General features: G+C 39.8%; 2 long non-coding RNA genes across 4 annotated transcripts in view; one reads left to right on the forward strand and one right to left on the reverse strand.

The window, feature by feature from the left end:
* LOC110357417 (uncharacterized) overlaps positions 1 to 7,817 on the reverse strand; it is a 56,205-nt gene extending 48,388 nt beyond the window's left edge. For 2 of the 3 annotated variants that reach the window (XR_010469168.1, XR_010469167.1), the window contains exon 1: positions 627 to 7,817. This is a non-coding gene — a long non-coding RNA (uncharacterized LOC110357417). The remainder of the gene's footprint in view (positions 1 to 626) is intronic. The other variant, XR_010469169.1, reaches the window with a different exon arrangement.
* On the forward strand, positions 3,097 to 15,477 carry LOC110357418 (uncharacterized). Its single transcript, XR_002411069.2, has 3 exons — positions 3,097 to 3,236; positions 10,315 to 10,395; positions 11,223 to 15,477. It is a non-coding gene; the product is annotated as an uncharacterized LOC110357418 (long non-coding RNA).
* Positions 15,478 to 24,368: the final 8,891 nt, after the last annotated feature.

The following is a 24,368-nucleotide window of genomic DNA, read 5'->3' on the forward strand; positions in this document are numbered from 1 at the left end:
TAATACGCATTCAGTAAGGGAATGAAAATGGACATTTCATAAGCCTTATCTTTTCACCATTAAAAATAAAGTTTCAGAAAAGGTTATCCCTGTTACCCCATCCTATACATGTGTACACCTTAAGGCTTAGCATCTTGGGCACTGCTGCAGGAGTACGCATAGATCGTGTGTGGCTCAAGCAACTCATATGCAGCTAGCTGAAATGTACCTAGTCTACACTGGGAACAATATAAACATGATTTTGTGCCTAGCTCTTCTTTACCTTAAAGCACAAATTGGTGAAGGAGGTCACTTATTGTGAAGTATTTGGATATTATAGTGTGGGCAAGCTGTTTACATAATCTAAGCAAGGTTTTCAGTTATTAATGTTTGTAAAAGGAACAATAGAAAATTTTAAAAAAAGCTTCAAAGATTTTTAAAGGAAGCCCACCCCACCATCAAATTCAGTAATTCCAAAATGGGGCCAAATTGGCATCTTTCACAGGACTGCACTACATAAAATAATTGAGGTGGAGCAATAATTGGGAAAAGTAAATAAATTTCATCTTATCATTTTGGACATAATTATATGAAAATGAGACTTTTTTTCTGACAGCAGATTACAAGACTCAGGAACTTTAGTTCACCTGAAATGAAAGCTCTGGAAATCAGCATCGTCTGGAGGACACAATCTGATCTTGCTTTCTTTTTCCAAAGCTGATGTTTTAGTTTCATTTCCTCCAGCTGTCTTTTCCCTGCCATTCCTCTTAGGTAGTTAATCTGAGATAGCTAATCTGAAATGAAACAAGATAGCAGTACATCAGTTTTCACCCCAACTCTGTACATTTGAATGATGTGCTCTAGTTGCCCCTCAGCTGGACTCTCAGCAGACATGTCCCCCATCAAATTTATTTTCCAGCTTTGCCCCATTAACATTCTCCAAATGCAAGTGACCCAGTATAGGAACAACCCTTGAGATACTTCAGTCCAACATTGTGCTTGTCAGCTGCCTTGTCTGTAATCAGCATGGAGCAGATGTGAATCCAGATCTTTCTCTCTACAAGCACAGACACTAAGCTGAAACCACTGACATAACTGTTTTTTTCACCAGGTTGTGGCTGCAAAATGGGGAATAAACTTTTATTTCAACAAGAATTACATGAAGTGGCATGGAGAAATTTGCATTATGGATGTCCGTGAAAGACCTAAACTGAGGGATAAAGAGCTGTGATGCAGAGGGCAGCTGAGCTCAGTCTTCCAGAAAGACAGTCAACCACACAAATGCTAAATCTCTGAGGGATGCTTAGCTTCCAGGATGTTTAGCCTTGTTTCTGCCACTCAACCGAATTTAGTAAATACCTCCCTCTCCATATTTCTCAAAGAACAAAATGAGATCTGAACAGTGATGTGCATCATCACTCCATATGTTGAAATGAGGCGAGATGGACGGGATTCAAAGCACAGGGCAGCTGCTTTGCTTTGTTCTTCTTCCACCAGCTGAAGCCAAGAAAGTGTGGGGAAAAAACATCTGTGCAGAAGAGAAAGAGTATTTGTATAAAACAGACAAAGAAGCTGTCAGCCAAGTCTATATTATAACCTGTCTTTTTGATACTGAAGGCCTGGTTTTATTGCAGCTTCCACTTCCCACCTGAATTACTCTAATTCTTCTGTTTGGCCAAAGCAGCTCATGGCAATAGAACAATTCATCTCTCGCATGCGATAAGAGTCATCTGATGGCAGCTGGACTGTCATGTCTACCAATATGCAAGTTCAGAATTTCCTAATGCTTCTTGCATCAAGCTTTTTCCCCGCATTCATTGCCCTGAATTTTCATTTCTTAGTAGCAATGGGTTTGCATAGCGGGTTTTCTAAAGAAAATCTTACAAAGAAATAAACAGTGAAAACACTTTAATTCCTAGACAAGATCAAAAAGAAGGTATCAGTCTAGAAAAGCAAGCAGTCCCAGTGGACAAATAAGTTGAAACTGCTTTGATTTTCTCTTTTCTGTTACTAAGTAGAAGTTCATGTTTTCTATTGCACTGATATATGCCAAAAAAAAAAAAAAAAAAAAAAAGAAAAAAAAATCCTTCTTCAAGAATAGCAAAAGGCACAAGCAGCCAGAAGCCAACAAGATGTCACATTGAAAGTTAGGGAGATATTTTCTGGCTGTCAGCTGGAGTACCACACTCCAATGTAGGGAAGACAGAGAGCTGTACGTGCCACCAGAAGTGACTGATAGGCTCAGACATGCTGAAACAGTCACTTTTTCCAGATGCACAATTCACAGAAGAGAAATACTACCCAATTTATTCTTCAGTGTCACTGGAAATGGATATTGACCCTGTATCAACAACCTTCAAGTGTTGTTTTGTTGTTCTTTTTTTTTGTTTTTAATCTTAAAAAACAAGTAAAATTATATGAGTGGAAAGATTTGACAAAATCGACTCCTATGAACAATGAAATCTGTGTTTCTTGGACCATATTGCCAAGCAGTTGAAGCTTCGTCCTCTTATTTCACTGTGTAAAGGAGTAGTTTCCTACTATCATTCTAGTTAATTAACTTTTTCTAAGACAATATCCAAACATTTTATGAGTCTCTGTGTGTACTAGTATTCCCATGCCAAAGATGCATGGAGAGACAAGTCACTTGTGTCTCCCAAGTCATGCCATAAATTCTACAGAAACTCTTGCAAAACAGCCCAGCATCACAGAATCATGGCATCATAGAATATCTCACCATGAGTACAGAGATTTAATTGCATGATTGGATCTAAATTAATCTCCCTAATCTCCTTACTGAGCTCCCCCAGCATCCTCCAAGGCACACACTGTGTACTCCAGACTCATCCAGACCTGTGATGTGTAGCACGCTGTGATTGACTGAAGCTTTCAGGCACTCACTGTGTCTTACCTGTTGAACTTTGGTTTAAAGAGGGGTAAAGAAAAAGTAAATAAGCCATGAATAACACTCCCAGTGCTGAGGGAAATGCTGCCCCTTTAATGATCCAGCAGCTGGAACAAATGATCGCTCACTCATAACATACACATTGCAGTTGTCATAGAAACGCACTTAGCAACAAAGAATCCCTGACCTTTTCCCCATCTGTTTTGAATCTTCACAAAGGCACATTAATTTCTACATACTGATTTTTCCTTATTTTTCTTTTTTTTTTTTCCTTTTCTTTCCCCCCCCAAGAGGGAATTGTCACATTTTGCATGTCTTCCAGACACCAGCAGATGTCTTGTGTACCTTCAGGGTGAGTACTGCAGAGGTGTTTTCTCTCTTTACCCCTGCTCAGAGCAAGGCACCAGCTAGTTACTGACAAAAAGATACCTGCAAATTAGGCTGTACAACTGGGAACTCCACCTCAACCTGTAAACTTGAGAAACAATCTGTTTCAGTCTGGGAGATGTTAGGAAAGCTCAGAGCTCTGTGGTTTTGGATAGTATCGAAAGTATATACAGTCACAGTCTGTAATTAAATCAGAACGTCCCTTTCAAATGGATACAAACCATGCAGGAAACAAGATTGCATTACCAAAGGACAATATGCATATAGCAACACCACTGAGATGAAAACAGCCTTGATACAAAGAGCATTGCTAAATTCCCAGAAGAAACAGAAATGGATGAAATTAATCCAGACTCTGAGTAACGGTGAAATCACTGCATGTTCTGAAGGCACAGAGATTTTATATAAAGCTTGGCTAAACTAATCGGATCATCAGATTAGATCCCTGGGGACTGTGTTTTTTTGCAACAGGTATCACCCTATGTTTACCATTTGCGATAAAAAGAACAAACTTAATCACAAATTATCTTTAACTAAAGGTAACGAAAGGGAAAATAAACAATTTTACAAAATACTTCAGTCATTTTTGAAAGATTATAGGTTTTGTTTTTTTTTTTTAATTTTACACCTCTCAAATTGATTATTATGGTAGGATAATTTCTCTTCTCTCCCAAAAATTTACATAATGAAGGAAAAAAGAATGCCCACACACATAAACATATACAAACAGTCTAAATATCTGCAAAGAAAAAAAATGACAGCTTTGAAACAACTAGGGCTTCTTGTGGAAAATTATTAAATACATCATTTTCCCATCAAAACAGCTTTTAGAAATAATTTCAAATAAGATCACACATATTAAATATTTTCTGAAGTATACAACAGAGAAGGGATTGTGTAAGAGCACATGAGGTGCAACAAGGCACTGTCAGCTTTACCCAAGCTTCCAAATCCATGGCTTATTGCTAAGGTTCAAGATTTTTCCTGCAGTGTCACAATTCCTTAGTATCATAACTTTTATCTGGAAAACATATACAAGGAATAGTATTGGCTATTATGATTTTGAAGATCAATTAGGCAGGATCTCTCAGGTCATTTTTTGTCTGCACACCACAACTTAGATACCAGGGGTGGAGGAAACTTCTGTCTTGATTGAAGAGGCAAACAATGTGGCTACAAATGACTTTCCATTTTATCTGCTCTGAGTGTACTTAAAGGGAAATAAAGGAGATACATAGCTGTGAAGACTTGTAATGCAATCAAGGAACAAAAGACTGCATTTTGAGAACTGAGAAGTCCTGAATTCTAAGCTTTAAGTTTTCTGTCTGCTGTTTAGCTGAAAACAGATGATGCATGTCTGGGTCTAATGATCCTCAATACCTGTCATTTAATTGTCAGCTGGAAAAATTTGTAAAGAGAAGAGCTGAAGATGGCAAAACAAAGTGCAAGAAAAAGAAAAGCTAGAAGAAAAGACATAAGAGACAAACTAAACCAGCAATGTATGCAATAGTAACATGAAAATGATGCTTACATTTTTCTCAGCAGGATATAGGCATACAGGTGCATCTCCGTACTTCATCAATCACCCCAAAATGCTAAATACCTTTCTTCTTTTTTTCTACATTCCCTGTGACATCAGAAATTTGGTGGGTGTAGGCAGGAGCAGGAGGGGCTGACAGGTGTGTGATAGGTCAAAATGTTGCTTACATGCAAACAAAAAACATACCTGATACATAAAGCCAAGACTTGATTGTTAGCATAACTGAAATCTTAAAGATCTAACCTTAGTATCATTACTAGTCCAGACCTAAGTATTAGAGAAAGAGCAATGATATAATCTTAAGAAAAAGTTTTTTAAAAATAATAATAATGCTAACAATAATAAATGCTACTAATAAAATTAAAAATGTTATACATACGCTTCTTTGTTTTTCACCCTTTTTCCTCCTGTTACACTCAAGTTTCTCTTGCTGCTTTGGGTCCCAGGCTTGGTGGTTTCTCTTGTGGTGGGGGGGTAGGGGGAACGGTTACAGTAAGTCATGACCTTCTGGAGTCCTTTGCTGGGAGAAATATAGTGTTCATGTAGGATGCTTTCTTCCTTCTTACTCTAGGCTCCATTTGGGGTAATTTTATTTTTCCTAGCACACTTTTACAACTTCTTCTTCATTGATTTGCACCTCACATTACATCTGAATTTACTATAGATGCTGTTTTTTTCATATGTTAAATGAGATTGTTCTCTTTGTTACCCCTAAAACCATCTCCATCTATCTGCAGTTCTGCATTTCTTTAACCACTGGTTAAACCACTGGAGTTTATAGACTCCGGGACTCCAGTGACACACCCAGTGCCACAGCCAGCATCCCCACCTCTATTTCCTAACACGTCAGAATCATAACACCATGCTGGCACCACACAAAGATATACAAAAGTAAAATGTATCAGCCATAAATAGCACTTAGAACAATTGCAGTTACAGCTAGAAAAAGCAAAACGAAGCTGCAGACTGGTCAAGAAACCTCAGAAAGGACAGGCTGGATAAATCTCCATCCTGGTGTCATGAAAGCTCAGCCCATGGCCTGTCCCCAGCAATGGCAGTGCTGTGTCACAGGACTGAAGGGTTATGGGCACTCGTGATGTTCAGATGTCTCTGCTGACTCATTAGTGTATCTTCTTCATGCTCTCAGAGCTGAATCAGGCATCAGATTTACAGCAGAAAACCTTCCTGTGATGAAACCAGAAGAAACTCCTTCCTTCCATCATTCCCTTTTTCCTTCCTTCCTTCCTTGGTCATGAACCACTCTATCGCCAGATCAGAATTTAGACTTGCAAACTCCATAGTGTTACAGTCCTGAGATAACCACCTCTCCTGCCATCTTAACTAATATCTGGAAGTTTTCTGACATTTTATTGTAAGTCCTAGCTGTGCCGGAACATGCTGGCTTTGAGTGAGCTACGTGAGGGAAGGTGGTCAGTCAGTTACTCCACACTATCCTACTGCACGACAGTCTGAAATTTCCCATTTGCTTTGTCTGCTCCTATAGTCTATATCTGTAGTCTTTCCTGAGCTATCTATGTGATGGTGTCCTAATAAGTGTCTGAAAACCAAACAGAGGAGAGGAAAGAATGGTGTGGCAGCATAGAGAGCAAAGTGGTGCCTTTTCAGAGCTACTAATTGTTGATTTTTACATGAGTTTTTTTTGTGTTCAACATTGTTTAAATGTTTGGTGGTGTGTCTAAATGGAGACATCAAAATCATGACTTAGGTTCTTGAAATTAATCATAGCTGCGCATCTATCAATCAGTACCTAGATGTCGACTTCAGGCAGCTTGTTCCAAAGAAATCTAAGCATGTAATCGGAATCTCAAAAACATTGAAACTGCTTTTTTTGGGTAGAGCTGGCTTTGTGTCTAGTTCCCTTCAGTCACAGAGATCATAAGCCTCTGAAATAGTTAAATTCCTAAAGAGTGCCAAAACAGACTATGAATAGTGTATTTGTAAACATGCACCCTTGCTAGAGAATTATGAGTTACTTTTCTTAGGAATATTAAAACAAACAAACAAACAAAACAAGAACAAACAAAAAATCATCTAGAAGTCCCATAGACACTCCTGAATTTTGGGAAAAAGAAAAGCCATCATGGAAACATTTCATCCAAATCCTGAAATACTCATTTTGAAAATCCAGTTTTTCTGGTGTATCGTTATGGTCATGGTCAGGTTAGGTCACATCAATGAGTTCATTTTCCAAATGCTATCTTGTATCCTGAGATATATAGAAAGATATATAGAAAGGAAGCAAACAACCACCATTGCAGGCTGTGCTGGTGGAGGAACACCTCTGGTAACTCTCAACACAGCTCAGACACCACACCATTCGCTCCTGAACAGGGTCAGAAGGTAAACTTCAGGTACTGGAGAACTGGAAATACTTAGTTCCTATGGAGATGAGGCTTCTCCAAATTTAAGTGTCTGCTGTTCAACACAGCCCAATGTCAAAAGTATTCTGTGCAACTAGCATGCACGACCTTGTCCAACTTTCATTGGGAGAGGCTTGAGCTGAATTTTCCAAGTGCTATCATGGAGTTTGGACCAGTTTTCTGCCCAGACAACTAAATGAGCCCACACAGATTTTCTAAGTTCCTCCATTCTACAGCACTTTTAATCATGCTGGTATTTTAGCAGATGACAGAAAAGACAGCTATAATGATTGCAGATACTTCTGTTTATAGGGATTTAATAGAAACCCTCAGCATAAATTCACTGAGCAGCATCTTGCTATTTGAACAGTTATATTTTAAACAACATTAAACTTGACAGAAATCACAGCACACACCCTCACATAAACCTTTCAGTAAACTTCAAATGTGGAGGCAAATTACTCTCCAATTTGGGTGAGACATTGTGGCACAGTTTCAGAGAAGCCATCTCACAGTTAATAATGCCATTCAGCCTTGAAGACATTATTTTTTTCCCAGAAGAATCTCTCCTCTGTAATTTTTCTTCCTTAAAAAGGCAGGTAGGGAACTACTACTGAGAAATCAAGTCTCTCAGTTGCTGAGAGGTTGCTGACTTAGTGGGCTATGGGACACAGAAGAGTTTCTGCCACCCCAGCCCCAGAAAGCTGGGATGCCATGGTCCCACATTCTCAGCCACTTGCTGACATATGGACCCTTGAGGCCCTGAGACTCCTGGTCCCACACCGAGGTCTGTACTGAGAGCTCTTATCCTGCTGCTGGTCTGTCCAGTCTGAAGTTGGCAGGTGTCACACATGCATCCTTTAAGAGCATGCCCATGCAAAAGACAGTCAGAAATAGCAGTAGTTAAGGACAGAGGAGAAGCATGGGACAAGGGTGCTGGCCAGTCATGTGTCTGCACTTGACAGGCCCCTTTTATCCCCTTTCCTTTTATTTCCCCATGATTTCTGCTTCCCAGTTTTCCTTTAACCCCTGTTGCTTCACCTGTGGTCCTTCCCCTGAACATCCCATTAGTAAATCATGCCCATAACCCCCTTAAAACATACCACCATAAATTTTACTCCGTATATTCTCAGCACTCTATAATGGTTCCTATACCCTTGCAGACAACATAAGGCAACACAGGGTCCTGGACCCTTAAGCCTGAAAGGCCTTTGGGGAGAATTTGTTATTTAGTTGTCTCCCTTTGGTGGGTTTCACAGGAGGGACAGTAGGCTCATCCTTCTCCTTTGATGGCCCCGGTAGTAACCAGTTCACTGTCCTCCATTTTCACCACTTACTGGGACTTCTTGAGTTCTTACATCTGACCCTCTGCAGATCTCTGTTTACAATTGTCTGCCTTTAATCAAAAATCCTAAAAATTTCCTACCCACTGCAAATAATACATGGAAAATCTGTGGTGGAAAGAGAATATTTGCAGCATGGGAAGTGAGTTGACTCTTTGTGCAAATAGAAAAGACCAGTCCAGTTCTCAGATAGGAGTGAGCCAGATCAACTGCCTGCTGCTCCCTAGGCATTATTTAACTGCTCAGCTTCACAGGCCCATAGTCCAGAGCTCCTGACAGGGTCAGCAGAGCCACCTTGGAAAAAAGGCCTTTGTTCCCTTAATCAAGATTTGGCCTGGACTCAGAGAGAGAAAGGTAATTTATTCATTTGAAATCACAGTATCAAATAATTGCATTTAAAATGCTTGCCATAATCCTCAGGGTACGAAACATGGGCCTCAGAGGAACAGTCCTAGAGCTCTTGTATGTTTCTAAGGGCTAGTGAGGGCTTAGGGAAAAGTAATATCTCCTATAGATGGAGAAATAGTTAAGCTTTCTGACACAGAAGCTCTTCTTCTGGTATGAAAGAGAAGCAGCAACTGCTGGTGTTAAGTTCAGGTAGAGAAAATTGCTCTGAGCTGAACTTGATAACAGTAATTAGTTAAATCATCTGAGAAAAAACACTGCTGGTATCTGTTAAGCAAAAATGAGTGTTTGCAGGAAAAAAAGGTGAGGAGGGGATTATCTCATACGGGGAGAGCAAAGCCAGGTGATTTATCACCTTCAGGAATGGTAGGAGGTGGCAAGGGGATGGAGGAGGAAACAGAAACACACCTTAAGCCAATGTCTCTCCTGAGTCCAGGATTTTTAGTATCTCATGCAGTTTTGAATTCCAGTTCACAGACTAATGTTTTGAAGGATTTAGAGTGGGTTTTTTTGAGCAGATGTGGTACAGAGTAGGTATCCTTCGAGATTCAGGACTGAAAAACCAGAGCTACAATGGTTATTCAGTGAGAAATCATCTTTCCCTGATAAACTGGTGTTTCTGTCCCTTATTGATTGTCCTTAGAAGCCTGTGCTGGTGCATAATGGTTGTCTGCTTCTGCACACATAGTTTCCAGAACACATTTTGCATGGGAGGATGTACATGACATTAAAGTATTATCCAAGTGCCACACAAGTAAAACTCACAAGTTTCAAAGGCTGTATTGTGAATGTAATCAGTTATGATGGCTGTGAAAATATGTTTTCAAACTTTACTTCCACTCTCCTGGAACAGCCTGTCTACATCCAGAGTGTGTGACGACTGATAAGGAATTGGCTTTTGGTGAAGAGCTCTGAGAAGCTTGTGAATGCTTTGTAGAGGCTACAGAAATCTAGGAAAGTAGGTGGAAAAACATTGTGTATAAAAGGTCATTACTATACTAAGCACAATGAAGCAAAGAATAAACTGCTGTTGATCCTAAGAAAAGATTTCTACTATGTGTATAATACAAATGGGTGTACACGCAGTTTTGTTACGTTAATGACTGCCATCAAGTGGCTTCAAGAGGCAAACACAATCAAGCTAAAACTTAACTGCAAGCACTTTTCCTGCCCACATAGGTGAGGTGACCAAGAATCTTCACCAAATAAAACGGGATACAGATTGTGGTGCCATTGCCAAGAGCAAAAAACCTCACAGAGCTGGAGTCCCCCTGCCTGCTTGAAAACATGGAGGGAAGATCATTAGTTTCCAAAATATGTATTAATGACCCCCTCCATCATTCATACTATGCTTCATCCTATTTATACTTCCAGCAATTATTGGAGTGACCGCCCTACTTGCAGTGGAATACGCCCGTGCTGATGGAATACAGCAACGCACAATAAACTAATGAGGTAAGACACTGTATTTCATTTTCTTAGGGGGCACCAAGTCTAACTTCGTCCTTCCCACAATCCTGATCACAGCTGCACCCTGACCTGTGTTACAGGTGATAAAAAAAAAAACTAAACCATGAAAGAAGATCAGTATGAGTAGTTTCCTGCTCTGTAATACTTCTAAAAGTGCAAGTTCTCTGTAAAACTACTTTATAGTGGAAAAGTGAGAGAGGTTTTATAAACCTGAAACTCTTAAAAAGAGAGATTTTTATGAAGGAGCTAGAAAAGCACAGGGTTTGAAGTTCCCCAAAGTGGAAAATAGGCTCCCTTTTTCCTTCATCATGCAAGAAAACAAAAAAGACGTTGGTTGTAATTCTGATTTCACCTGATCAGCTCCACTGACTGTTAGAATTACTCTTGTTGACACTAATACAAAAGGATATCCTGACAGATCCAAGCAAACTCAGACATATTAAAAGCAATAAATAATTGTTACAATCCCAGAGAAGCAACATCTACTACTCTATTTGTTTTGTGTATGACTTCAGAGATTAGGGGACCCTGCTACTTAATTGCTCGGAGGGACACTAATCTCATAAAGCTCTATTCCTAGCAGAAACTATGAAATAGAAGCAGGACTCCTTAATAAAATTATAGTTGTTAAATTCTCTGTTTTGCTGGGAAGTTACTAGGTCCAGAAATAACCACTAAAACCAACAGAATAACCAGACTGCGCTATCAAGATCTGAAAAATGTAGACAAGCTAGATCTGAGGGTTTAGTACACACTCTTTCCTCTATGTTTATGTTATCTGGTCACATATGCTTTTTTCTTTCTGCAAACAGAACTTTCACACCAAGCAACAGTCGTGGGAGGGAAATTACTTCTCAGCCTCGGCCATGTTGGGAAGGAGCAGGCACCACCCCTCCAAAAAACAGCACTGAGAGGAGAGGCAGCCATGGAGCATGCTCTAATGATATGTGGGGAGGTGCCAGGAATGTGGTTCCTTAAATTGCTTTTGCATTTGCGATATGTTTCAAACCCAACAGGTATAATTTTTTATACCGATTACTTCAGCCTCTCTTGGAGAAATTCTGAGTAACAATGGGTTTCCAGTAAAAGAGTAATGAGAATGGGTTTTGTCCGTGTAAAAAAGAAATATTTGAAAAATAGTTGTCCCTAGGTTTGTTCTGAGACATGGTTGTAGATATCTGACCTGGAAAATATGATGGTAAGTAAATTCTGGGCAAGTCAGAGGTAGCTTGAAATGTGGTGTTGTAATTAATACAGGAGTACATATCACACCCACACCTTCAGGTCTGGCCACTAGCAGATGACTGGAGAATAACAGGGCCAGCATTTATGATACACCCCTGTGGCAGTTGCACTTCAACCCCCCGAGAACTGCTGCGGCAGTTGCACATCCCCCTCTGAGAATTGGAGCCTTCAATGGGGCAGTTAATGGCGCCTTTGTGGGACCTGGAGTAGGTTGACAGGGTTGTTAGCAGAGGAGGGGCCCAGAGAAGCTGAGAAGCTTCTGGAAAGCCCACAGCCAGATCTGATCAGACTATAAAACGGGGTTCCCGTCAAAGATTCCCTTTGTGTGGTCTTCTTGGAGCAGTGGGTCTGTGCCAAAGCCCTCCCCTTAGATAGGAATGCCATCCAAGGAAACTTCTCAGCATTGGGAGTGCCTCACCTCCTCATTTGAGTAAGTGATAATCTACTCTAAGTACTTGCTGAACCAGGTAAGTGTTTATTTCCTATGGGTATCCGGGAAAACCAGAAGGCTCTGGTTTTGTTTCTTGTGAGTATGTGCATGCATGCTGTGGATCCTTATTATTCTCATTTGCTGCACCCCAATAATCTCCTCAACTGATATCCGAACTTTTATCTTATGTTATTGGAGTGCTAATTAATTGTATAAACCCTGTTCTGGTCGTTTCATTGGCTGGACTTTTCCGGTCAGAATAAAGTCTGTTTTGGAACTTGTTGTCCACCTAAAACTGACTTTGGGGTCCCTCCGTGACAACCCCTCAAATGCCTTCTGTCTGCATTCAGCTGAATGGCAGTAAAGGTGGCTTTAGATTGCTGGAGAGTCCATTTGTGCTGCTAATGATAACAACAGAAAAGAAGGAAGGAATGGAGCTCCTTGATGAGGTTATGGATTGTATTTTGCAGGGAACTTTCTTTGAACCTGTTTGTGTGGTACCCAGAACTGGTGCTCTTGGTACTACCAAGTTACACAGGACAGATCAGCCAGAGATACCTGCCCAGGTTCCACTCAGTTCAACACAACTCCCACCACTTCTGATCCATCTGTCAAACCTAAAGCAAAACATACCATCTGACTGCTTGACTGAATGGGATTCAGTGTAGAAAACAGATCTCCTGGAGGCCCCTCATTATTAATAATTACAGCATAATAAAAAGCACACAGCTAATTGCTGATCCTCTGCTGTAACCTGTTAGATTAATAGAAACAGTTCTTCTCAGGAGAGTAGGCTCACTTTCACATTACAAAAATAATTACAATGTAATCAAGTGCTGAGAAGTCACTCAGGAGGTCTGTGCATAATAGCCCACGCATACGTTTTGCCTTTTGTGTCATAGCTGCTCACGAGGGACAAAATCTTTTCTGCCACAGAGTCCGGACTTCCCCCTTGCACATGAGAAAGGAGCAGACAGACCATGATGGGACAGCTCTACCCTTTTACAAGGGGTCTGGCCCTGCTGCGGACACAATCCCTGATTACACCCCATCAATCAAACAGAAAAACCTCGCTGAGTTAACCTATATCCTGTAACTGCACATCCCTGCACATCCCTTTCAGATATGAAGCTCAGGAAGAGGTTGCAACAGGAAGGTGTTTGTCTGTCTGTCTCATGCTAAATACTGCTGCTACTACCCCACTACAAGCCCAAGCATGGAAGGGACAGAGAGGACACCTCCCCGGGGATGCTGCCTGCGTCCTGCAGAGGAAAACTCACCCCACAGAGCCCAGTGACCTGCTGCTGCGAAGGAAAACACAGAAGCTCAAGTGTTCCCTGGGTATATTTGTCCCTCTTCTGAGTCACTCAAGCACTTCCTTCTGCCTCAGTGCAGTTGCTAAAGATGCCTTCCCAGCATCTAAAATAAACTGAAAGATTGCTGCAGCTCCAACAAAAGCTGCACAAAACCAGAGCTTTGGAGTCACTGACCAATTAATCTTCCTGTGGCTTTTTTTTTTAATTACTCTTTTAATCTCAGAAGTAATTTTCAGAAGGAAGATCAGAAGAAAATTTCTACTCACACACACTTACTTCTCTCTCTATAACCAATTTGCAGCTTCCTTTCACTCCAGGGTGAAAATGTACTGCAGTTCTCATCATTTCTATTCCCTGCACCTGTGCATGAAGTCAAAACTCCTCTGCAATCATCACAATGTATCCACAGGGCTTCAGACAAGACTCTTCATTATCGTAAGCGTAAGGCATTAAACACTTATTCACGCATTGTTCTTCTCAAAAAAAACAAAAACAAAAGCAAAAATAAAAAAGAAACAAACAAACAAACAAAACAGAATGCATATCTAAAAGTCAATTACTGTAATTACATTTAAAAAATTAAAAGAATTTTCGTATCCTTTATTTTGAATGTTCCATTCTGATTTTGTAACAAAGAGGAAAATATTATGAAAATATTAACTCACCAAAAGACCAAAGTACACAGGTTGAATTTCACAGATTTTAAAGAAAAAAAAAAAAAAAAAAGAAATAAAAGGAATAATTATCCTGTCTGACTTTTTGTATTCTACAGACCACTGCACGTGCCTTCCATATGTTATCCTGATCTCACACCTCATTTAGAGCTAGGCATTTCAGTCCTTGATAGTCTAAACTATTGTGTACCTCTGAGGAACAGAAAAAAAAAAGGACAGACAAAGACAGTACTAACGTCCAAGGCCCAGCGATCCGTTCAGAGTCAACCGTACCATAATGAAAAAAAACAAAGAACTCATACTCCCTCCTTCCCCCCCACACACCCCCACCTCCAATTTGATCCTTCCACAGAATGATCCCAGACAAAAAACCCAGGGAAAACATATTTGCAGACCTGAATACATCAGGGGTTTGTTCTGGGTGTGAAGACAACAAACACCCGAGAGTCTGAAGGAAGAAGATTCACATTTCCATTCTTCAGTTTTATTCTACTTCAGCCTATATCCTTGGTCTCCTAGTATGCTGAGGTGGTCCTCATATTCTGAACCATCTTCTATATTTAATGTTGAGACTCTCAGTTGGATCTGACTGCTTCGTTTTTGTGTCTTTACAAATCCTTTATCTTTGACATTTTTAAAATGAATTCAAGCCATGCATTCTGTATCTTACTTTCCAGGGTAGCACATAGAATTCAATATATCAAGCACCTTGTGCCCACTATAACTTCTCCCAAGGAAGTATTTTCAATAAGCATGAACATGCCTTTCAGACCAGGCAAAAGGGGCTAAAGAGTGGTCCTGGTATGAGAATCCTATTTTGATGTCATTAAGAATTCCTTACGAGGTAGAACTCTGAATTCACTGATTCTGGCTTGGGTCAACAATCAAATCATTTTTCCATTCTCACAGATGGGACTTAATACACCTGGGGAAACTTCTTCAGAAGTCCCCACATGCAGAATGCAACTCCCATGTTTCTCAGATTATCAGTGGGGCCTAAAGAGTGGGCATAGATGACCGAAAAGGTAATGATGCACCTGAATGCTTTAAAATAATCTGTGCCTAGTTGACTTCAATTTCACAAATACCAGATTTTTACCTCTTACATCTGGACTAAAAGAGTAGTGCCACATTTCTGTAATACTAACAGAACAAGAATGGGGATTTTTCTCTAATCCTTTTTGACATGGATAACATGCTGACTTTCACATTTAATTTTTTCTTTTTTTTTTAATTACTGTCTGGTTGGTGATTATTTACATAAGATAAAGAATGTTTGAATGCTTCTACAGTAATTAAGTTTCATCATTTTAGACTGTTCTTTACATGTAAAGGTAATTGCTTTAGGTTGTTATAAATCTTGTGTAAAATTCCTCAAGCAATAAACACAAGCTGTATCTCAGTAATTGTCTATTGACTACACTTTCCAGTATGAATTAATTCTCAATTACAAACTTCCCTTCTTACTGTATCAGGTTGAATGTCTGCATTTTGAACACGTAGATATTCTCATCTTGTGTAGATCCATCTCACATTACACTGGAAAAAAGAGAGATTCATTGAGCAACCATCAGTCTGAATATCAATGCAGCATGACATCAACAGTGTATGCCAAAACTCAGATTTCCTCTGCAAATTCCCAGACAGCAACAACGACCCATTTCCAACCCTAATTAGTTTTATTACTGTTACATTGTACTCTACTGTTTCTTTAAAAGTTAATGGCTTGATTAAGAAGGGGACCTAAACTCGGTGAAATTTTCAGAGCAACTACAAATGAAATCGATTCCTACTAACGTAACTCGGAGTATTTTAAAGGGTAAGTATCTCAGTTACCTAAGGGGTAAGTAGGTAGTCCTGGGTGGAGCTATCACATCTCTTTCAGAACAAGAAGTTAGAGACAAGAGCGGGACTTTCCCAAGTGTTCATCTGAAGTTAGGTGCCCAGTTTGCTGTTGTTTTCAGAAATGCTCCAAGGTACCTACTTGCATTTTTAGGTGTGGAATATGTTTTTCTAATTATAGCAGCTAAATTCCACCTTCAAAAGCTGCATGGCTCACACAGCACCACAAAGCAAGGTGTGTAGCTCCCTGGAGGGTATATGCCATGATGAGGAAGGTGCCCAACATCCTCCCACATTAAATCTGAGGGATGGCTGATGTCTTGGGGACCAAAACCAGCCAGCTGGCCTGGTGGAGAAAGTGTCAAAAACCTCCAAGGGGAGACAAAACAGGTGCTGATTCAAACATAGGAATCATGCTGTAAGGAAGTTCTGCTGCCAGAAAAGGAAGTCTCCATCCTTCTTCCTTGTCCCTCTCTTACAGCCATGAGGTCCCACCCTCCCTTCAGCTGATTCTAGACCCTGTGCTGAACAAATCTAATTAACCAAAATAGCAGAAAACTACCCCACTCTTTCCTTCTCTGAGATATTTTCTGCCAATTTAGTGAAGTAAATTAGCTCATCCAAAGGTCCTAGTGGTGTCGAAGGCAGCACCAAACGAGTGTCAGGAGAAGACACCAAGGAGGTGAAAGTGAAATGAGCTCCTACCCCAGAGCCACACGTAGACACTGAGATGAGCAGTCTTTGCATTTGTTCCCTAGGGGACTGATGTGTCCTGAGTTTACATATGTCTTGTAACTCTCAGGGAGGGATAGTCACTTGTGATTTCCCACCTGGTGCCCACACACTTTCCAACAGGATGTGGGTTTCCTCTGTCTCATCTGCAGCACAGCAGAGGTGCCTTGGATACCCTGTGGCATCTCAACAGGTCCTGAACATCAGGTTTAGGCACCTGAATCTCTCCATCAGTGACCCCAAGTCACTGCCACTAAAAATTTGTTAATCTTTAAAGAGGTGTATATAATACAAGAAAAGCAGATATATTAACTCTTCACAGATGCATAAAGTACAAAAGAACAAGGGTGTCTTTAGAAACAGTTCCAAGCAGGAGCATATTGAATGATTTTTAATGTACAAAATAAGAACTAATAAATAAAATATTTCTTCCATACATCTACGTGTTCAGTATATTTACGTTTTAAATTCCTGAATTTCTGCTTAGGATTGCTAATAAGTTTACCAGGCTCAGCATTACCCAATTTCTGACACTAAAGGAAAAAAGCAGACCCACACACACATTAATATCTATACATAATTGCATATTTGAGCATTTATTTAACAAGAGGCATTCTCTGGTACTTTCTATAACTGAAAAGAAGGAAAAAAAAAGTAATAAAAAGTCAGATATTCCCATTCGTGTAAATCCTGCTAATGGAACTGAAGAATTGAAGAGAATGTGGCACATAAAGTGAGGCTTTACCATGTCATTTGACCACTGTGATATGAATAGCCCCATTAGCAAGGATTGTCCTTTCCCTTCTATTTTTCTTGTGTGAGATTTGTCCTCCTGTTTGTGAAATAAAGATTTCGGCTAACAGTGCCACCAGATGGACCATTGGTGGTACTGTATTCCCTAAGTGTTATCCTAATGGAAAAGAGAGGAAAAAAGAAAACCCCAAACTTCAGCATTTCTGCTCATTTCACCCTGTATTTTCATCTGTCCTCTGGAATTCTCTTTCCAGCAAGAAAATGAAGGCTTTATAGTGTCTTACATAATAAGGTGAAAAGACCTTGGTTTTACTTTTCAATGCAATATCTTAGTGGGTTGCAAATTTCTCACTTGAGGTTAATTGTGTCTTCAGAAAGGGTGACCCACACTGCAGGCAGACAGAATAAAGCAGTTCTGTATACTTTGAATGGATTTATTTAAAAGGATGAGCAAGCAAATTCTCACTTAAGAGCATCTATTAGTGAGCTAATATACTACATTTTTACTAGGATAGGTCACAATTAAAATTAAATCAGTAAATCAATAGACTCTGAATGATCAAACCACTGCATTAATACAATACGTAATGAAATCAAATTATTAGGTTGATAGTAGATTAAATTACTAGATGATAGTCTCTGGCTTTGGCTGACTTTAACAGAGGCTGTTTCCTTCCAGGAGGGCCCCACTGGTGTTGTACCAACATAGTGTTGACCCAGCAGGTAAAGGAAGCCAATATCCACACGTGTGGCTCTGCCGGTCTCTTGGTAGTTTTTCCTGGGAGAAATCTAAAAGCTGATGAAGGAGACTTTGCTTAGACTTAAAAGAATATCTCCTTGTGTGTGATCTTAATAGGCCCTCCTCAACTCTCACCACTATTAACACTTCGCTGTGGTTGTTCCCAATTACCACCCTCTGATTTTGCAGCATAACATAGAATCTCCCTAAGGATTCAAAAGAGAATTGTTGATGTAGACATATGTCACAGTGGCCTTGGGAAAACAGTCTTCCTCCAATGCAAAAGAATCCACTCACTAAATCACTAGAAGTTTTCTGTTTGTTTTAGAGAATTATCGAGGTGTCATCAATACTATTCTCATATCTGTTAGTATTCTTCTTTAAATGAAGGAACAATAAGGAATACAGGAATACAACCACTGGCAACATGAAAGAACATGAGAACCCTGATTCTTATGTAAAATACTAGATCTCATAAAGGTTAATTATTTTTCTGCTATGCCTTTGGAGTCAACTGGTACATGAACTCAAGTAGTCTGAATATTCAACATGGTCCAGTACTTCAGTCAATACTTGTTAATTTTTAAAGTTTTGTGTCATGGTAGGAAAATCAAGAATCAATTTATTCATTTCTGTCTGCCACAGCAGCTGCAGCCGTGACAACGGTCCAGAAGAAATGAAAGGTCTTTGATAGAATGGTATGGTGCCAATATTTCAGCCAATACAGCAGATTGAGATCTTGAAAATAAAGTAAATAAATATACACTAGTGAGATCAATATATTATTTCTAACTCAGTTTTCTTCTCATGGCTGTTCTCTCAGTGTTTTTTAGCATTTTTTTTTTTTTTTCTGTATTTTGTTTTCTCAGGTAAAACTTCAGGAGCAGAAATTGATGACTTATTCTAATGGCTTTTGATCTCAAAAGACTTACAAAAGCTTTTATATTTTTTTATCAGCGTATGCTTTATATGTGATTACAACATTTGGGGTGTTTTCCTCCCCAGTTCAACTTAGGTTCCCTAAAATGTCAACAAAAAGAGACAGAGAGTTCCAAAACCAGTATTAGTGACCCCACTTTTCCTCAGAAAGCATTTGTCTCCACTGACTACAGGAGGATAACCAGTCTAACTTGTCTGTGTCCATTAGGTTAACCTAAATTATCTACCCAAAAAGACACAGTCAATCTGAATCAAAGTTGAGAAGCTTCATCATTCAAGTATTGCCTTTGTTCTCTTAAAAACTATGCCGTTATTCCCATCTCTCATCATTTCAAACCTCTGGTCCTAACTTCTAGAACTCCTTGACCCAGTAGTCTCTCTTTAACAAGTGAACAAAGCTCTCACAAATAATTAGACAGTGTCAAACTGCCATTCCATCAGCTGATTGAATAGATTTACTCTATTTTAAGAGAAACAATGTAAATATTTTGGTAAAAACACTTATAAGTATTTTAAATCTTATTTTTCCAGTTACTTATCTCATTAATGATCCATTTCATCCATTTTAATAGGTGTTTCCTATTAAAGAACTTTCAGAAATAAACAGCTAAATTTGATTATCTTTATAAACATAAAATAACAAAATAATAAATATAAAAAATGCAAGGTTTTGTTTTTTTTTTTAATTGTCTCAATACCACAGGAGTAGTGCTCAGATATTATTTCAATTGTTAAGCAAAAGGCTTAGGAAGCCAACTCCTAAAGAGAAGAAACACACATATTTCTTCACATCATTGGGTGGAGCAGACGGATTATGGTATTGAAACAAGAGCACCAACAATCCCCATATTATGGAGCATTGGTCTGGTATTTTGTTCTGGGCCTGTCTCTATGGCCCTTTTTTGTATCCCTGTAAGAAAACAGAACTGCAGCTGCAGTGATTGTTTTGGAGCTGTAGCACGATTTTTGAGACAAATACACAGCTGGCCTCCATTTACTGTTCACTAGTTTTGTTATCAGAGCAGTTTAAAACCCCACTGATTTCAGTGGGATGGGGAAGGAGACAATGACCTTGGTCAAGCACTGGCAAGGACCATCAGGTTTCTCCAACAAGACACCCATTTACTGTGTGAACTTTAGATCACACAAGTTGCAATTCATCTCACCTAGCTTCAGTGCATGAGTATCTAGTCCAAACCACTAAAACAGGCTCCTCGGGTTTCTGTTGACATCTGTTTCGAGACCACATGCCTGTTTCTCCAGTAAATGACCAACCATGACTAAATCCCTGGCTTTCAAGTCTGTTAACATGCACCTCTGGAGGTTCACTGCCCGTTTTGCTGGAAAACAGTGGAAAGTTCAGTGGAAAAGTTACAGCGGAAAGTTACGTTTCAGAGTCGTTTTGGGTCTGTGCCAGGGTTTTTGTTTGGGAAACTCCACAGGCTAGCTACCATGCAGAACAGATAACTATTCCTGACCAAAATCTGCATTGCATGACAGAACTACTATGGCCTTGGTGTGTCTCACAGGCCCTGTGCAAAGCTGTCAAAGAGATTATTTCTAGCAGGAGATAAGAAGGCGGCAACCTGGGCTTAAGGAGCAGGGCAAGCTTAGTTTAATACCATGGGCGACAAGCAGTTCATGTGGCCACTGAGTCTGCAGACTGACAACCAGCAATTCATAAGCTCTACATGGCTGGAGTGGGTAGGGAGAAGGAGATAATAACTCACAAACTTTCTAAACAAACATCAAAAAAGGTCTGAAGACAAGAAGGTTTTATACTATTATATTAAATAAAATCCATGACAGATAGCTAAGTCACAAGAGGCCAGTAGCAAGCCTTTGCTGCTGTGAAGTGATTAATTTCAGTAAGAACATCAAAGAGAAGGAACAAGAAAAACGGATGAGATGCTTGCTGCTTAGGAAGAGACAGCAGTGGGGGATTTTGCCACATTGCAAATGCAGCCCTATGCCCAGAGCTGCCCTAACACATTGTAATTGCCATTGCATTGGACTGACATAAATTCTATAAGGAGTAAAGCTCACTTTTCCACAGGGAAGTAGTTGATAGCAGGAAGTATAAGCACTTGATGGACGCAGGATAACAATGCTGATCTGCCATTCCCCACCTTGAAAATCTTGAGATCAAGTTTAAGAGTCACAGTATTCAAAAAGAAAATAAAATCCTTGTGTTGTGATTTGCAGCCTTCAGCTTCCTCTTAAATGGAGATTGTAAACTCTTCTCTGCAACTGAGAGATATTTTCATCTTAAAAAAAAAAAAAAAAACAAAACAACAAATCAAAGATTCTTAGGTGAATAAGCTGTATCCAGCTGTCAGAGGTTTATATGAAAAGGGACTGATGGGCATGGGAGCCATAATAATTCTGCCATACTTCTGTGGACAACACAGCGACTAGAAGACCCTCTAGTGTTACTGTTGTCCATAGGAGGCTGTCAGTACGGTCTAGAGAGAGAGGAAAAGGATGTACTCACTAGGTTGGTCTTTCCATGTACCAGTGAAACCTGGGCACAATTGTAGCAGACCAACTTAGCAGATGGAAGAATTTTTGAAGCCTGATTCTAGCTTCATATTGAAATTCTGGAGAGGCCTTGGGAAGAGCATAGACTTCAATGTTATTTGATGCTTTGGTCATCGTTGTGAAGACCCTGGTGCTTATGATAAACTCCATCAACCCAGCTGGGTGGAGTTTGAACTCTCATTCCTAAGTGAGTAATGAAATAATACAGAGCATCAGCCAAAAGGGTGGAAATGACCACTTTCTGAGGGTAAAAAAAAAAAGAAAAAAAAGAAAAAAAAGAAAAAAAAAAAAAGTGTTCTCTCTCTAGAGAGGCCCCTAGAGCTAGATTTTGCATAGATTTACATGCCCACTGCTTTCAGACACACCTCTCCTACTGTGGGTTTTTCTTTGCTGTATTTAGAGGAGTTGGACCCACCCTTTTCAGCCATTAGATTCTGCCAGATAGGAATCCAGGCTTCTCAATAGTGAGGCTGCAGAGCCCGTTTGGGTGATGTAGGGCAAAAGCCTAAATTTGAAAGAACCTGTGTCTTCTGCCTTCTTGGAAATAGGACTTAACCCACAGATATTATTATGCAAATTCTAGGGCTCTAGCAACTCGGGAGTGCCAAGATGACACTGCAGATTGTTACGATTTGTGTGGAAATGTATATGTCCAAAGGCTAGATAATTTTTGTGAGATTAATACAACTGCAACAAATTTCACATTTGGGAGGTCTGGGACTTCCCTTCACATATTCAGTAAAACACATAGCAAATGGCAGCCTTAGAGCACCTACCAGCAGAGATTCATAGATCTCAAAAGAGAATTGATCATAACCCTCTGCAAGCATGACCTTCTGTTTAACACAGGCCACAGGATTTCACCCACCATGGCAGAGGGAATTATTCTTTCTTTCTTCCTAACTGAACACGACCAAGCCAAATAACTTGCTGGTGGCTGAGCTATAGCTTATCATTAAGACATCCAGTCTCAGAGTAAATGCTCAACTGTGAATTTACCACTTTCTTTGGTAAGCTTACCACATGCTTAAACACCTTGACAGAATTCATTCTTTTCCATTTGAATTTATTTGACCTAAACTTCTTGCTATTCAATTCTATTATGCTTCAGTGCAGTGGATTGAATACCCTTTAATATAATTTCCCTGGTTAAGATTGTTATACAAACCACCACACACCAGTGACTGAAATGGATAAAATCTTCTGTGTCAACAGTCTGAGGTGCTGCTCCATGGCAGGATACACTAAACTGGGACTGCCACAAACAGACAGTTCAGTGAGTTCAGGACAAAGAAATCCAATACTATTAAAGCGATGGATCAGGTTTTTGTTGGCTTGCTCCCTGAACTGCATAGTCACACGACTCTCTTAGTGCTGGAACAGGGAAAGGCAGCTCTGACAGACTGAGCTAGGCTGTTATGAACTCATCCTTTGGGAGAATCACAGTAGATTTGCACCATCTGTGGAGCATGGTCACACGATACATAGTGACCGGCAGGTTACACATGATCTCAATAAGATCTGAAGATGCGATCCTGAACTTAATGCAAGGCTTTAAAGAAACAACCAAACCCAACCCAACCCAACCCAACCCAACCCAACCCAACCCAACCCAAACTAACCCAAATCTCATTGCTCCAACTGGTGATTCCTAAATTAATCTCCAGTACATTCAGCACCATAAGAGTATGGAGGGAGTGACACTTTACAGGTGGAGTTTGAAAACCAAGATGGAAGACCAGACCCATAGCCTGTCTTGCAGACACTATATCTGGAAAAAACACCAAAACCAGCTCCTGTGCCCAAAGTGAACTAATGCAAGAAAGATTGATGGACTGGTCTGAATAAAGGTGATCCATTTTTCATATTCTACTAAAATATTATCTTTCCCCCCTTCTTAAATAAAACGTCTAAATGTTAAATCGGCTAAGTGCATCACTTTGATAAAAACTATGCAAATCTTTATACATATAAAGGCATCATCTATAACACTGACAGTCCAGATAAAGGCTTTAGCTTCAGTTTAAAACAGAAGTTCCCAGTATGGAATGTAAATGCAAACATTTGCTTTATTTTATTTTTTTTTTTTTTAAAGTACTTTGAATTTTTTACTCTGACAGTTACAAATTTCATGGATAATTTATTGAAATTTTTCTTCCCCACAAACATGGTCCTTCCTACTTGAAAAGACCCCCTAATATTATAGGAGCCTGGCTAGCAATACATAACTTGAGGGGCAGTGGGAAAGAAGATAAAAAACACAGAGAAATGACACAGATTAAAGCAAAATAAATAGCAAGCAGCAGTTAAAATTACACAGTGCTGTGAGTATTAAAAAGAAATCCATCATATGTGCCAGGAAAATGCAGCACTGTATAGCATTCCTGTGCAGGTCCTTCCCTTCTAACTTGGCGCCACAGTCCATCTTTTTTCTCTTCCAAAGGGAACTGGCTATTACTGATGTGACCAGCTCAAGCCATTGCCTAGCAAGAAAGCAAAGAGCACAGCAAGAAAGCATGAAACTACTTACACTTCTCTGTTTTCTTCTCTCAATACTTTCCCTTCCCTTCCCTTCCCTTCCCTTCCCTTCCCTTCCCTTCCCTTCCCTTCCCTTCCCTTCCCTTCCCTTCCCTTCCCTTCCCTTCCCTTCCCTTCCCTTCCCTTCCCTTCCCTTCCCTTCCCTTTCCTTTTCTGTACTGAAACAACAGTCTATGGTGCTGCTGGATAAAGCAAAAATGTACAAAAAT

This window comes from Columba livia, chromosome Z, assembly GCF_036013475.1.
Source record: "Columba livia isolate bColLiv1 breed racing homer chromosome Z, bColLiv1.pat.W.v2, whole genome shotgun sequence".
Lineage (NCBI taxonomy): Eukaryota > Metazoa > Chordata > Aves > Columbiformes > Columbidae > Columba > Columba livia.